The sequence below is a fragment of the Schistocerca nitens genome, chromosome 8 (genome assembly GCF_023898315.1).
Source record: "Schistocerca nitens isolate TAMUIC-IGC-003100 chromosome 8, iqSchNite1.1, whole genome shotgun sequence".
In the NCBI taxonomy this organism is placed as follows: Eukaryota; Metazoa; Arthropoda; class Insecta; order Orthoptera; family Acrididae; genus Schistocerca; species Schistocerca nitens.
The window spans coordinates 554,461,669-554,478,977 of NC_064621.1; the positions used below are offsets into that span (position 1 = coordinate 554,461,669).

Here is a 17,309-nt window from a genome sequence, read left to right on the forward strand (position 1 = left end):
TGCTCTGTCTCTAACCTCAAACACTGCGCCCTCAGACTCCACTCGTGCCAACGCTCCGGGTCTCGGCCGCTCTCCGCCGTTGTCTGGGCCCGACGCCAGTTTGGCTCGGGTGGTGTTTGCTTCTGGTGGACACGGCTGCCGCTCGTGCCGCGTTACTCACCGAGGCTCCGCGGCTCGCTGCTGAACTAGGGAGTTGTTCGGCTACACTGTAACGCGGCGGGTCAATGTCCTTTTTTGTTCTACTCGTGTCATTTGTGAAATACATGGATCACACCGCGAGAAAAGTAATTTATGGTACAATTTGACCAAAAGAAGAGATTGAGTGATAGGACATATCCTGAGGCATCAAGGATTCGTCAGTTAGGTAATGATAGGACGTGTTGAGGGTAAACTGGTAGAGGCAGAGCAAGACACGACTACAGAAAGTAGTTTAGAGTGATTGGGAGTTGCAGTAGTTACGCGTAAGATTAGATGGCTTAGAACGATAGCGTGGCGTATACAGGGTGTTACAAAAAGGTACGGCCTAACTTTCAGGAAACATTCCTCACACACAAATAAGGAAAAGATGTTATGTGGACATGTGTCCGGAAACGCTTAATTTCCATGTTAGAGCTCATTTTAGTGGCTTCATTCCAACGTGATCAAATTGTAAATTTTCACAATCAACATGTGTGGGCTGACGAGAATCCGCACGCAATTGTGCAATCACGTCATCAACACAGATTTTCTGTGAACGTTTGGGCAGGCATTGTTGGTGATGTCTTGATTGAACCCCATGTTCTTACACCTGCGCTCAATGGAGCACGTTATCATGATTTCATACGGGATACTCTACCTGTGCTGCTAGCAACATGTGCCTTTACAAGTACGACACAACATGTGGTTCATGCACGATGGAGCTCCTGCACATTTCAGTCGAAATGTTCGTACGCTTCTCAACAACGGATTCGGTGACCGATGGATTGGTAGAGGCGGACCAATTCCATGTCCTCCAAGCTCTCCTGACCTCAACCCTCTTGATTTTCATTTATGGGGGCATTTGAAAGCTCTTGTCTACGCAACCCCGGTACCAAATGTAGAGACTCTTCGTGCTCGTATTGTGGACGGCTGTGATAAAATACGTCATTGTCCAGGGCTGCATCAGCGCATCAGGGATTCCATGCGACGGAGGGTGGATGCATGTATCCTCGCTAACGGAGGACATTTTGAACATTTCATATAACAAAGTGTTTGAAGTCACTCTGGTACGTTCCGTTGGTGTGCGTTTCCATTCCATGATTAATGTGATTTGAAGAGAAGTAATAAAATGAGCTCTAACATGGAAAGTAAGCGTTTCCGGACACATGTCCACATAACATATTTTCTTTGTTTGTGTGTGAGGAATGTTTCCTGGAAGTTTGGCCGTACCTTTTTGTATCACCCTGTAGAGCTGTGGCAGTCCGGTCTTCAGACTGCAAACAACAACAACTACAACAAACCTTTGCCGGAATTGCGATTCCAATGTGTTACATATAAAAGGAAATATTCTGACACATTCATCATCGCTCAACCCAAACCGCTAGGGATAGAAACTTGTAATTTGGAGAGTGTTGAGCTTATATTGTAGCCATCGTTTAAAAAGGGATTTTTCGAAATTACACCGTTAAGGTGGTCAAATAGGGGATGATAGCTTTTCTTGAAAATCCCACTATTAAAGCAATTTTAAAACTTTTAACTACGGAAATTGGTATTTTGTTTCTCTGTCAGAGATATAAAGAAACACGTGTTTCCGCGTTTTTAGAAATTTAACCCCTATGGTGGTGAAATAATGGATGAAAATTTATTTAATAAATCAGTGTTAAAAAAACTAGTGAAGAGTTTTTAAAGCTACACCTATGAAAATTAGTAATTGATTTTTCAGTTACAAATTTAAAAAAAAAAAAATGTGTATTTCAGTGTTTCTGGAAATTCAGCCCCTGAAGAGGTGAAAATTTTTACGAAAATATTTCTCTACGTTAAGCTGGTATTTGACTTCTAGAGATATATGCGTCAGGGGATGAAAGTTTCTGTGGAAGTATCACCAAAAGAACTCAAAAGGCAGGATTAAAAAAGACTTCCGGCTCCGCAACTAGAATCGGTAAAGACCACATTTCTGTGGCTTATTTACCGTGAAAAGTTTGGAGACGCTGCAATTTGTGAAAACATGAAAATACGATTAAAGAAAAACAAAAACTCTACGGAGACCGTACTGTCTACGCGAGCGAAGCAACGGGCATTAAGGTAGTAATGCAACAAAAACGACTTCATAATTCTGATCTACAGACCTTATACCGTGAGTTGACGTATCATTAACATGTAACACGTTGGCTAAATTTATAGAATGGGGAACGTCGGTGTTTCGTATCAACTAATTGCTGTCGTTGGAATGCTTCTGAAAGAAGAGATCTGCTGCTGAAATCTATCTCAGATTCCAGCGTTCATACGGAGACGCACTGCAGTGTTACAAAAGATGGTCGAAACACATCACACGCGAATACCACAACGTCTGAGAAGAGCCTCGAAGTTCCGCTACAGTCTCCACGGTATGCAAATTCACATCTTTTGGACAGGCGTGTCACTGTGAATGACTCGCAACAAAAGTTGGCACTAGACGTAGTGCAGTGGAGAGGATGATCCAAAGCTTGGCTAAACGAAAAGTCTGATCTTTAACTGTGTCTAAACGAAGAAGAATATTTTTTCACACGTTTTTATTAGATCGCTTTGTTGTCTATTTGTTTGGTACAGATTTTGCACTTTATTGTAAACTAACTTCCCGATGATCTAGAGACTTTAATCTTTCAACAGAACTCGGAATTCGATGACAATACAATATTATCTTCCTTTGGTATGTGGTATGTGGTAGAGGGCGCTTTATGTATCACTGCTGTTTCCCCCTTTTCCTATTCCACTTGCGAATATTTCGTGCTAATAACGGTTGCTGGTAAGTCCCCGTGCGAGCTCGATTCTCTCTTAATCTTTGAGGTCTTTTCGTGAGGCAGTGATAGGAGGAAGCTATGTATTGGTTGACTCAAGCGAAGGGAAACTGAAATAATCCTGAAATTTAATAAATATCCGTCGTAATCTCAACAAAATGTTTGAAATCGATTGAAAAATTAGACACAACCAAGAATAAAAAATAAAAAAATATTTAAATAAAAATTTTGCTACGTGAGGTTTTTAATGTGGACTGGAAGTATAAAATAATTTCCCCTAGCTCCATACTGATTCCTAACGCCATACAGATAGTCCTGAAAGTTTGTTCTTGTGAATTTTTAATAGCTAAAATAGTTAAAATGAAAAAATGGCTCGCATGCAATACATAATTGGTGCATTAATAGTTCACCACCTTGCTGTTATCTGTTGCATATGCCCCACTTTTTTCATTTTAAATTCTAGAAGTATTTTCATAACTATTAAAAATTCGCAAGCACAAATTTTCACAACCGTATGTATGGGACAAGGAGAATTTATTTTACACTTACTAGTGCGTTTTAAAAACAATTCGTAGTAGAAAATTTTATTTACATAATTTGTGATGAAGTCTGGTTCCATCATTATTACTCTAAAACAAATCCCCAGGGCGTGCAACGGCAACATTTCGATTCGTCAACATAAAAACAAACAGGCTGTGAACTTGGGAAAGGCTTATGGACAGCGTCTTCTCGAATTCAGAGGGTTGAAATCTGGCTGTTTTCTCGATCCTGGAGAGAGAAACAATGGAGTCTGCTACATTTAGACACCTTCGAAGCCGCGTCGACCATCACCCTGGGAGGAAGATCATCCTGCAGCACCATAATACTGTCCTCGTGGCGGAGCAGGCAGTTTAGACAGCAGTCAGGTGGGACGACAGTCTGCGGTCCTCTCGCTTCTGTTAGGACAGCGCTCCGAGGTTAAAGTCTGAGCACATACAAGAAGTGGTGAGTCGGTGCCTTCAAGCAGCCGCAAGGGAAAAAAAGCAGGAGAAATATGAAAATAAATCGACCTTATCTGAAAGTAAAAGTATCTAGATTCATGGAATGTCAGAAGAACAAAATTAATATTCCTAACAAGCAGTAAAGGAAACAAAAGAAAATTCGGAGTAGGTATTAAAATCCATGGAGAAGAAATAAAAACTTTGAGGTTCGCCGATGACATTGTAATTCTGTCAGAGACAGCAAAGGACTTGGAAGAGCAGTTGAACGGAATGGACAGTGTCTTGAAAGGAGGATATGAGATGAACATCAACAAAAGCTAAACGAGGATAATGGAATGTAGTCAAATTAAATCGGGTGATGCTGAGGGAATTAGATTAGGAAATGAGACACTTAAAGTAGTAAAGGAGTTTTGCTATTTGGGGAGCAAAATAACTGATGATGGTCGAAGTAGAGAGGATATAAAATGTAGACTGGCAATGGCAAGGAAAGCGTTTCTGAAGAAGAGAAATTTGTTAACATCGAGTATAGATTTAAGTGTTAGGAAGTCGTTTCTGAAAGTATTTGTATGGAGTGTAGCCATGTATGGAAGTGAAACATGGACGATAAATAGTTTAGACAAGAAGAGAATAGAAGCTTTCGAAATGTGCTACAGAAGAATGCTGAAGATTAGATGGGTAGATCACATAACTAATGAGGAGGTATTGAATAGAATTGGAGAGAAGAGGAGTTTGTGGCACAACTTGACAAGAAGAAGGGACCGGTAGGTAGGACATGTTCTGAGACATCAAGGGTTCACAAATTTAGCATTGGAGGGCAGCGTGGAGCGTAAAAATCGTAGAGGGAGACCAAGAGATGAATACACTAAGCAGATTCAGAAGGATGTAGGCTGCAGTAGGTACTGGGAGATGAAGAAGCTTGCACAGGAGAGAGTAGCATGGAGAGCTGCATCAAACCAGCCTCAGGACTGAAGACCACAGCAACAACAAAGGGTTGCTCATAAATTTCAGTATGAACTTGATAAGAATCAATGTTTGTAAATTTCCTCGATGCTCTGTCAGCAGTAAGGTGAGTAGGCAATTTTGTTGCCTATTTCATCCACTGGTATGCCCTTCGAAACAGTGCAGAGCGCGTGTCAGAAGGCACTCTTTGTTGATCTGCACATTAAGTTTTCTTTCAGTTCTATTCGTGGGTGCTGGAAGAAAACTTCTTACGAGTCTTCGTTTTTTGTTATTGTCTTCAATTCCAAAACAGCCACTCCACGCACGTCTGTCCTGACGAGGGCGAAATGTAGAAAGATTAATAGTCGTGGTTTTCACTCTCAGAGCCGATTATTTTGTGAGACATCGAGCATCTGCAAACTGATGTTTTTTGGCTCTTCCGTTTAAGTTCCTAGCGACTCAAACAAATCTTCGACCATTCGTGCTGCCTTTGTATTCACTCGATGCAGTTTTTAACAGTGTATCGAAGCCTGCGATTTATTCCATCAGCAACTGAACTTACTTCATCCTCATATCCACATCTGTGAGTTACTACTGGTAGCATACATTGGCTATAGACTTTCCTTTGAAGAAATAGTGATAGTTTACTTCTGAATACAACATTCAGTTTTCCAAAAGACTTAACTCACTTTTGACTGACTTTATTTCTCTAAGTCTTTATCGGCTTGCAGTTTTCACTTTTTCTAATACAAATTTGTTAACTGTTTCTGTAGATTCATCATTAATCTTTTCTATTTTGCTGACGACATACTGAGTGTAAACTATTTTGGATTCACTGCAATAGTGGAAGAACAGAGAGCGAACTTCACTGTTCAGCAAGTCGCGGTAAGCAAGACGGGCGTTGGCACAAGTGCAGTCGATGGAGGGTGTAATAAAAGCATCAACAATAAATAAATCAGGAACAGTTTGCAATGTCAGTCAACAGGAAAAATAAGAAGGAAAAATTAATGCAGGCAGATACACAGCTGGAAACAGCAAACGAGTACAAATATCTAGGGTAAATCATTTCTAGCGATACAGGACGCAACTTGAGTTAATTATCTAACTCAAAACTGAGCTCTGTTCTACCAACCAGTTCGGATCCTACTCTAGAACGAACAATTTCCATTAAGATAGAAACAGACACTCCTTCACTCATACTTTATCCCCATAACAACATATGGTCTAGAAACCCACACAATAACGAAACGCCGATGTGGCCGAGTGGTTCTAGGCGCTTCAGTCTGGAACCACGCGACCTCTACGGTCGCAGGTTCGCATCCTGCCTCGGGCATGGATGTGTGTGATGTCCTTAGGTTAGGTTTAAGTAGTTCTAACTTCTAGGGGACTGATGACCCCAGGTGTTAAGTCCCATAGTGCTCAAAGCCATTTGAACCAATAACGAAACAGGTGGAAAACAAACTTCAAGCTGCAAAAATGAACTTCTTACGAACTATGGACCAGAAAACTAGGAACGATAGAGTAAATAAAAAATAAGGGAAGCTGCTGGAATGTACGTGACCTTGAAAGAAGAAGTGACAAGGGCTTGTTTCAGATGTTTGGTCATGTTAAGCAAATGGACGAGGGCAGGATGGCAAAACAGTGGCTGCACACAGCTGTTGATGGTAGAAGACCGGTAGGAAGGCCAAGGGAAGAGATGGAGGATATAGGAAAAAGAGGAGTCAGCTGCGATACAGTCCTGAGAGAAGAGGGTACATGGACACATGCAGGTGGAGAGCACTTGTAAATTTTACCTGGGCAACTGGAGTGAAAAACATGATGATGATGATGATGATGATGATTGCAGTTGCTCTTCAGCCGTACTATGACACTTTCTGAGGTTCTTACATCCTCTGTGGTGCTAACTACATTACAACAACGGCTCCTTTTTTCTTCCTCTTTGTAGTTATCTGCGTCCATTCGGTGACAATAAAATGAATAGGAGCGTCGGAAAGAGAACCGAAAGCGGCGCCAGTCGTATAATTCCGCTCCTGCCCCAAAGTACAGAGCAAACACTCAGAGGCCCATTATCTTGTGGTCAGTGTGTGCAGTCGGCAGGCCGGCCCTCCGATAACGCTGTCTGTAGAGCCAAGCGTCATCGGTAGTTCGTTTCTGGGAAGCACGCAGTTAACGGGACCATTCGCTTTTGGTACACTTGCACAAAGCATTTCGGCGTTTCTCAAATTCGTCTATGCGCTGTTTTTAGCATCTCGCATTTAAAGATGCATCCTCCATGAAATTGCAGTCACAAACAGCAAAACATTGAGCGTCTCTACACTACCACTGTTTTATCGGTATTAAAGACGATGACAGTAATAACGGTCATGTTAGATCAGCCTCCGCATTGTAAACTAGTCTGAGCTCATAAGAGAAGCCGTAAGCCGGGCATTTTCGATGAATTACGATCGACGAGCTAAGTATCCAGAAAAAATGTAAAGCAAACGATGTTTGTTACCTTTATATTATGCGCACTTATTTGTTTCGCTGTGTGTGTGTGTGTGTGTGTGTGTGTGTGTGTGTGTGTGTGTGTGTGAGTGAGTGAGTGATTATATAAACAACCTCTCATACGTTACTGACCTATAGAATTTGATTTATATAAGCAGCAGGCCATGCTTCAGCGGCGAAAATGTCTTAGAACAATGTCGTCGAATATGTTCTCGACAGGAAAGTGGAGAACCACCTGCCTCAATACTCAATCCGCCTTTCTCACCAAAAATTTTGGCATGCGAAAATAATCGCGGTCTTTTGTGCTGAGAGAATAGCAGAGAGTGGAAGAGAGAGGAGACAGGGAGGGAAAGAGAGAGGAGACAGTAATGGAGAAAGTGGGAGCGAAAGAAAGAGACGGGTGAAGATAATAGCAATGGGAGGTAAAGAGAGAGGAGATATTGATGGTCAGTGAGTGACAGTGGTAGTTAATAAGAAAGGGAGGTGGATGGAGATAGTAGCAGTGGGAGCAAAAGAGAGGAGACGGTGGAAATGAAAAATACAGATGAGTGGAGTCTGTACGTAGGTTTGGGTGGTCTGGACCCTCCCAGACCGGCGAAGTTTAACACGTAGGTGTAGGGTAGGGCACGTTTTAGATCGGAATTTGAACACGTAAGTATATGAGAAAAAGTTGAATTGGAGCCACCCTCTTCGTGCAGATTTTTTCAGCTGCTTCGTTACTTTGGTGCTGCAGTGATTCGCAGGTGTCGTCCTCTATTGCCACAATCCTCTTCCACGACCGTCTGTCGCGATCACTCAACACACACTTTCGTCCACGTAGTGACATAGCGAATGCTGTTTTCCCCATTTCCCCGTATGCAGTAAAAATCTTCGATAGTGTGCCTCTTGAAACAGCAGACACTTCGTCTACGGAGACACGGAGAGATGCACCACATCAGCAACTTGCCCACGCTGGAATTCACGTAGCTGAGACAGTGCACTCACCACTACACGGAACGCTGTTCTGACCACGACTGACAACGTGCTGAGGACGCTGCGCAGCTGCTGATCGTGGTCGAGCACGACAGAGCCCACACAACCTGCAGGCGTTTGCGTGAAAGAGTGCATCTCTCGCGATGTTTTCACATTTTTGTCCAACCTCTATACATCAGTACTGTCCAAGCATGTACAGAATTTGTTCTTATTTTCGATTAACACCGAAATTAGGTTTTTCCCTGGAAGTGGGCAGAATATTCGCGTCCGGAGAACTGACCTGCACAATGCTTTGCGCAGGGAAAGAGGCACGAGAAAGCGATCCTAAGGCGGGTGGAGCACCGCTCGCTGCCTGTCTTAATCCACTTGATTTAAAAGGGCTCAAGAGCAAAAGGAAGAACTCACTTCGACTGGTATAATTTCTGGTGCTGCAGTTCCTTTGCTGTTATTCTGTGATTTGATATACTTGGCCGCCTCGTCGCTTACCGAGACTTGGGAGTGGCATCAAGAAGACAGACCTGCTCTAGGCGGGTAAACTACGGCAGGCGGAGTGTTCCGCTCGATCATTCCATTTATCTCCATTTCAGCACAACTGTCACGTCCCGTGCCATAGATACTATGTCTTACGTATTCATAAATATCATTGCCCCTTAGGTTCTTTCCTTTCACTATCCCTTGAACTAGTGTTCAGCAGTGCCTCACGTCGTAAAATGTCTCCAATCACTCTCGCACTTTGATTATTTTACATTTTTTCTTATTGATTTGCCACAAAATACGTAAATTCCTTTCTCATTCAACCCACCTGGCTTCCAGACACCAATTTTCAAAGGCCTGCAATCGTTTCGTTTCTGTCTTCTCCGCTGTCCACGTTTCGCACCATTATAGAACTGTTCTCGGAATCTACATTTGCATAAATATTTTTCTATCTCAAGATTAATATTTTTATGTTTGTAACTGATTATTTTTGTGGAAGTGAGGTGTATAGCGCTTTGCATCACACCTATAGAAGTCTGATGATAGCAGAGACGTTCACACAGACGATGCTGTTTTAACGTCTGTGCACTCCGTTGGTTGTTGGTTGGTTTGGGGAAGGAGACCAGACAGCGTGGTCATCGGTCTCATCGGATTAGGGAAGGATTGGGAAGGAAGTCGGCCGTGCCCTTTCAGAGGAACCATCCCGGCATTTGCCTGGAGTGTGCACTCCGATCCAGCAGCAGTTCCTAATAGTGACGACTGTGGCCGAAAGGTGTCAGCGTCTTACGAACTGTGAAATCCTCAGTAGTGAAAACCGTGGATTTTTGCAATGAAACTACCATTCATGAATATTACGTCGTTTCTTATTGATGAGTTAATATGTTTACTTACTAGTGTGAATAAAGGTGGTGGTGATTTGAGATGAGCGGAAGGTCAACATCATAGACATCGACGCCCTGACGAAAAGTCAGCATGCCAATCTCCTGGGTGGGGACGAAGACTACCCTCTACACGTGGAGCACTTTATAGTGCATTAAAGTCTGTCTCCCTTCCCCACCAATAGGGATGAGGCCTGACAGTTCACTAAATGTCGTTACCCTCATAACACTGGAATCAAAATCGGCGAGGATGGTGGGCAGATCTCCATCAAGACTGACGGCTGCCCGATATCAGTACGTAAGACAGTAGTACACCACAAACTTCACATATTCGTAGATCCTCCCGCTGGACGAGGAAGCCACGTGTTAAAAGGTTATGTATGTCCTATGCGCAGCCTGGTAAGCAGAACCTCCTCCCAGTGCCTGTGTGGTCGGTTACGCAATTTGTCTTCTGTCACTTTCAACCGTTCAGTCTCCCACTGACGTATGATGGGGCTGTCAGAAAGTAATATGGAAGGGGACTGACGGACAACTCCATCCCGACATGTTTCCTTGGCTGCTTTGTCGGCCATGTCGTTTCCCTGTATCCCGATGTGGTCAGGTAACCAGCAAAAGATCAACTCCTTGCCACAGTCTTGGAATCGTTGGAAGGAGTCATGAATGAGTTGAATTAACTGGTCTACTGGATACATTTGCTGAAGTGCTTGTGCGAGAAGTGGGCTGGAGTACCCTTCGAATCATCAGTGGCATTTCTTCCAGCAGGGGAGCCAAAGTCACCGGCGAGAAACGCTGAGAATTCCGGCGTGTTAAGCGACGTGGAAGGAAGATTGGTCCAAAAATATGGTCGCCAATTGTGCCGGCCCACACATTTCGGCTGCATTGATGCTGATGATTCGTTGTCACCATACCATGGGGATTCTGCATACTATCCCATAGATGACTATTGCGAAAGTTGAAGGTACCACTCCGCGTACAGGTGGCCTCATCTGTCAATAGACTTGACACAGATGATCTCTAGCATGGAAACCATGCATTTCCGGACATACGTTCATTAGACTTTTTTATTACGTATCCTCTCATCGATCAATCCCTAGAGTTTGTACACGGTAGAAAAAAATCACCCTGTATAGAAAACAGAAAAAAATCTCAAATGGTTTGCGGAATGAATAGTTCATATGAAAGACGTTTGTCATGTGCATGAGAGTTATAAAACAATGTAATCAGTGATAATAGTCGGGGTTAATGGCCTAGACAGCCGGAACGGAAAGTCTGGGTATTCAGAAAAAAAAGAAAAAAATTGAGTGAAGTTTCTCACAGACAGAGTTTGAAACATGTCATGCGACATCTGCACAGAACTGACGAAAAAACGACGAAGACAGACATCGGGCGAGAAATGGTAAAGCGCGTGACTGGAAACCGAATATTTCAGTCTGCCTTTAATCTACACTTCAGCCCTCAGTGATATGAAGGATTCCCAGGAACGGCACGTGATTCGGATTGCACGGTTAAACTGCAGGTCCGTTTTCAGTGGCAGGATTACTGGGATGGTTTAAGGACACGCAATTCTTGGAAGTGACATCCACTTGGGAGGCTTGCACAAGGCCAGGCCGGGCCAGGGCGTGGAGCCGTATGGACGTATTACAGTAACAACTGACGACATTTGCTGTTCACAAAGGAAGTGGGAAGACTTTCGAACTGCTTGGTAGAGTGACGACAGTGAGCCGTCTTACTAGTGATGTTCATCGTAGTCCGAAGCTGTTTGAAGAATGAATGGAATTGGTGTCTCTTCCACGATCGATTTAATCGTTATATGGTCCTACGATGACGGGGACGGACGTCTTACCAGCAACAAAAACAACTGAAAATTTATACTTAACAACAACAACAACAACAACAACAATGCGCCTGCAGCATGAGGTGGTAGACCGAAAATCGTTGATGTTTCAAAATCGTAAACACTGATATTTAATGTGTGTTGTGCAGAAAATGAGGCGACTAAACGACTATCCGCGTATGGGAATCGATTCTCATTTACAGAAAACCAGGATGATACGGTATGCTGAGGACACAGTAGTAGTTGGTGAAAGTAAACAGGGACTGGGTCGAGTGCCTAATCAAGTTGAAGAAATAATAACTAGGATGCAAAATTCGAAAATTGTAGGTGTAATTATTGATGAGAATTTACAATCGAAAAGTTCCGTTGCAAAAGAGCACCACTCCATGTAAATGTGCCTGATCTGGGATATGTACGTAATATCAAAGCAAGGAGCTACAGGAAACAAATGTTATGTGCACCTACCTGTAAATTGGACGTAAACATACGACCAGCAAAAAGATTGTGGCTCCAAATCTTCGTTTGTGGGAAAATCTGTACTACGTTTGCTTGGTGGAAAATCCTTGCTTGTAAACGAGAACATTACCTGTAGAGCAGATGTCTGAAGCTACGACTATCGTGATAAATATTCTGAAATGTTGCGCCGCAGTGGATGGCGAAATGTGTGCGAACTATTTACATTTACTCACCTTGTGTTTTTTTCTGAAATGCGTTAGGGCAAATGAAGAAAAAATCGCTCAATAGAATAAATTTAAGTTCACGAAACTTTTACATTTTGTTCGTTTTCAATTGCATATACATAATACAGCAATGACAGGCGTTGTCGTTCGTGGATTGAAGAAGGGCAATTGAGTTATAGCTGCGCGGCATGAGTTTCATCGATGGATCGGACGTAAGGGGTATATCGACTTCGCATTGTCCAGTTGACCTACAAGGTCACATGGGTGTGTGTGAGATACGTTGTGTGTCTACCCTTACGACAATTCTGAGATAACTATAACGGTTCACAACAGCGGGAGTGGATGCTATAGCCCCAGACATCCTTTCAGAGGTATGGGTTTTTGACTATTGTCTGGATGTTTGCGGTTCGCGGAGGGCACAAGACATTTGTGAAAGGTAAATGAAAACTTTGATGATAAACAATTCTGAAATGTACAGCGAAGTTGTAAATGCACAAGTGAGAAAGATACAATCCTGCAAAACTGGGTAGTTCTTTTGAAAATAAGATAAAAATATAGTGCTACGCGTAAGTTAAAATTCACACCTACATTTCAGTCTCAATTCTTGTAAATGATAGTCTTGTGCAGTTGCATGAACCTTTTTGTTAGTCATCAGTATACGATATAAACTAGCGCTGCGGAAGTCTTTATTTACATTCCACGTGCTATATCCTTTTAAATTAAAGGCATCTGCAGCGGCACTTTCTCATAGATTCGAAACAGTTCACATCACAGTTTTTACATGTATGAAATGGTACTTAGAGTTATTCGTTTGTCCTACCAAAATCTGCGTTCCCCCTCTGGCGATACATTAGAGGGCGCACTTCCATTACACTTGCGAAAAATCGCCACATATTCACGTAGAGATATTTTGGTTACGTAGCTTTGACATTTCGGTTTTCGTTAGGTAAATGACGCAAAAGACTCCAGTGCTGATATAAGACCAATGTCTGATTTATCTTCCGAGAACTGTGACCTATCACTAGAAAAAAAAAATCTATCGTTGGTACAAAAGTTGTTCGCAGGAAAAGATCCAGTGAAGACGCCTTTAATACAGGGTGGCGGAGGGAAGCGGGAAATTTCGAAATAACGTCATTTCCATGAATAAATTCATAAAACTAGTAATTTATTAACGAAAGTGAATGTATTCAGTATGCCATTATTCAGTATGTCTTTACAATACCGAGCGAGGTGGCGCAGTGGTTAGACACTGGACTCGCATTCGGGAGGACGACGGTTCAATCCCGCGTCCGGCCATCCTGATTTAGGTTTTCCGTGATTTCCCTAAATCGCTCCAGGCAAATGCCGGGATGGTTCCTTTCAAAGGGCACGGCCGACTTCCTTCCCCGTCCTTCCCTAATCCGATGAGACCGATGACCTCGCTGTCTGGTCTCCTTCCCCAAAACCAACCAACCATCTTTACAATCAAAATGTATAAGCGGCCGAACGTGTCAGGAACGTAAACAGATATTAGATTTCAGCAAGGATAACGCGCTTGAAATTAAAAAAACGAACTGTTATGTGACAGCTGCCGAAAATGGACTCACCGTCAAACTTGAAATAAATATTTTTACGCAGTAGACGAGCAGATACGTTGCTGAAGATTCTCTCGCTGCACTAAAACAAATGTACGGATATCACGGTGGGCGTAATGGCCCAAAAGCGTCCGCGACAGTAAATTTGCGCTCTTGTTAAGGTATTCGTGTTTGCTTGCGGTCTCCCTATGAGAAGCAGGCAGTGCCGCTGCGCTAGCGCAACCTCGTGGTGTAGGCCTACTCACCGCGGCGCGTCCAGCCGTGTTCTCCGCACGCCGTCCGCGAGCAGACTGGCCGCTGGTGCCGGCCGCACTGGACCGCCAGCGCCGCTCTGCTGGCGCCGCTGGCTGGCTGGCTACCTACCTGTTACGCCCACGCAGCGCCACGGCGCGCCGCTGCCCGACACCCCAGATCACGGAATCTGTGCGCCGGGCCAACACCACCCCTACTGCCTACATCTACGCAGATGTAGGCAGATTGAACGCAGTTTTCCGAAATTCCTTCACCAGGGAAGACGAATGGAATATTCCAGAATTTGAAACACTAACAGCTGCTAGCATGAGTTTCTTAGAAGTAGATACCTTAGGGGTTGCGAAGCAACTCAAATCGCTTGATACGGGCAAGTCTTCAGGTCCAGATTGTATACCGATTAGGTTGCTTTCAGATTACGCTGATACAATAACTCCCTACTTAGCAATCATATACAACCGTTCGCTCACCGATAGATCTGTACCTACAGACTGAAAAATTGCGCAGGTCGCACCAGTGTTTAAGAAGGGTAGTAGGAATAATCGATCGAACTACAGACCTATAACATTGACGTCGGTTTGCAGTAGGGTTTTGGAGCATATACTGTATTCAAACATTATGAATCACCTCGAAGGGAACGATCTATTGATACGCCATCAGCATGGTTTCAGAGAACATCGTTCTTGTGCAACGCAGCTAGCTCGTTATTCGCACGAAGTAATGGCCGCTATCGACAGGGGATCTCAGGTTGATTCCGTATTTCTGGATTTCCGGAAGGCTTTTGACGCCGTTCCTCACAAGCGACTTCTAATCAAGCTGCGGGCCTATGGGGTATCGTCTCAGTTGTGCGACTGGATTCGTGATTTCCTGTCAGGAAGGTAGCAGTTCGTAGTAATAGATGGCAAATCATCGACTAAAACTGAAGTGATATCAGGTGTTCCCCAGGGAAGCGTCCTGGGACCTCTGCTGTGATCTATATAAATGACCTGGGTGACAATCTGAGCAGTTCTCTTAGGTTGTTCGTAGATGATGCTGTACTTTGCCGTCTAGTAAGGTCATCCGAAGACCAGTATCAGTTGCAAAGCGATTTAGAAAAGATTGCTGTATGGTGTGGCAGGTGGAAGTTGACGCTAAATAACGAAAAGTGTGAGGTGACCCACATGAGTTCCAAAAGAAATCCGTTGGAATTCGATTACTCGATAAATAGTACAATTCTCAAGTCTGTCAATTCAACTAAGTACCTGGGTGTTAAAATTACGAACAACTTCAGTTGCAAAGACCACATAGATAATATTGTGGGGAAGGCGAGCCAAAGGTTGTGTTTCATTGGCAGGACACTTAGAAGATGCAAAAAGTCTATTAAAGAACAGCTTACACTACACTCGTTCGTCCTCTGTTAGAATATTGCTGCGCGGTGTGGGATCCTTACCAGGTGGGATTGACGGAGGACATCGAAAGGGTGAAAAAAAAAAAAGGCAGTTCGTTTTCTATTATCACGTAATACGGGAGAGAGTGTGGCAGATATGATACGCGAGTTGGGATGGAAGTCATTAAAGCAAAGACGTTTTTCTTCGCGGCGAGATCTATTTACGAAATTTCAGTCACCAACTTTCTCTTTCGAATGCGAAAATATTTTGTTGAGCCCAACCTACATAGGTAGGAACGATCATCAAAATAAAATAAGAGAAATCAGAGCTCGAACAGAAAGGTAGAGAGATCGTATGATTGTGGTTCGATGAACCCTCTGCCAAGCACTTAAATGTGAATTGCACAGTAGTCATGTAGATGTAGATGTACATGGCGGAAGGCACGCTGTACCACTACTAAATAGTCATTTCCGTTCCTGTTCCACTCGCAAACAGAGCGAGGAAAACCAGCTGTCTATGTGTCTCCGTGTGAGTCCTAATTTCTCCTATCTCATCTTCGTGGTCCTTACCTGAAATGTACGCTAATGGCAGTAGAATCATTCTACAATCAGCTGCAAAAACCGCTTTTCTAAGTTTTCTCAATAGCGTTCCTCGAAAAGAATGTCACCTTCCCTCCAGGAACTCTAAATTGAGTTGCCCAGGCGGTCCCGTAATACTTGCTTGTCATTCGAATATACCGGAAACAAATCTAGCAGTCCGCCTCTTAAATGCTTCAATGTCTTCATTTAACCCTAGGACGCCTAAGGGGGGAGGGGGAGGGGTTAATTGAACCAACAATTTTTTTATGTCCCCTGCTTTTGCCCAAGTAATTTTCATACTACATATTCCCTTTGAGTTATTGTTTGTTGGCTATTTCAATGAAACGTTAGTGTCAATATATTTTATAGAAAATTCCTGCTTTGAAAGAAAAAATATATGAACTTATTATGGGTCCTACAACCCCCCCCCCCCCCTCTTAGGCTTCCATGCTATAGAAAATTTCTCTTAGTAGGATTTCGTATTTCTCATCTCTGCAACAATGCAAGTTAGTTTCTTGTTGGTTGGTATTCTTGATATTCACAACAATCAGTTTACTTTCAGAGGAAGTGATTGTTGATGTCAGTCAGCTGTTATTTATCTTGTAAACTTGCAGTGAGTTAGTGCAGTTCCCAACACGGAGGCCTCCAGTAACTTTGGTGTCCTACACAGCAAAAACGAAACCAAGTAAAAACTTACTGATGTTGTCAACAATCCACCAAGATAAAGGCACTGTTGGAGGAGAGAAGAATAAAACCGAGATAAATGCATATTGTAATTCCAATTCCAGTAAAGGGGAACAAAAAGATGGACTATCTGTATTTTACCCTCTCATCGACATTTGTGCTATCAATGCAACCACCATATTCATCCAGCAACATCCAAGATGGAATGAGAAGAAACACAACAAACGGAAACTTTATCTTCTGCAAGCTAGGATGGAACTAGTGAAATTGCAGGTAGAAGAAAGAAGTGCCAATGCAAGAGGGTTATCTAACCAAATTGTTCAATCAATGGAGACTATTCTACAAAAGAAAATCAAAGAAGTGACAACAGAAGCACGTCAGCCTCCTACAGGGAAAGGTCGGTGCCATATTTGTGTAAGAAAAGCTAAAACAAAGAAGCAGAAGTACAACAATCTAAGTAAACCAAAACAGTATTGTGGACAGTGTCATAAACGTGTGTAACAAACATTCAGAAAAAAATTGTGAAGTTTATCTCTTGCCTTGAAGTTGAGGACTCAGAATAGTCTATTCTATATGAATACATCTGTATTTTGTATTGTAATATGTCAATTTTTTATTCACTCAATCCAATATTTATAATAATTAACAATATTTATAAACCGATG

At 42.9% G+C, this 17,309-nt stretch overlaps 2 protein-coding genes across 7 annotated transcripts in view; one reads left to right on the top strand and one right to left on the bottom strand.

Annotated features, from left to right (window-relative positions):
* Window positions 1-17,309, bottom strand: part of LOC126198920 (zinc transporter 1) — a 700,140-nt gene that overhangs the window by 308,831 nt on the left and 374,000 nt on the right. Inside the window, exon 1 of one of the 6 annotated variants that reach the window (XM_049935554.1) lies at window positions 14,012-14,085. The exons of 4 other annotated variants lie outside the window; for them this stretch is intronic. The gene's annotated coding sequence lies outside the window, so the exon portion shown is untranslated. Of the gene's footprint in view, window positions 1-14,011; window positions 14,086-17,309 lie in introns of those variants that run through there. One more of the 6 variants, XM_049935552.1, reaches the window with a different exon arrangement.
* The window catches only part of LOC126198919 (protein SPT2 homolog), a 604,823-nt gene that overhangs the window by 49,583 nt on the left and 537,931 nt on the right, over window positions 1-17,309 (top strand). The window lies entirely within an intron of this gene.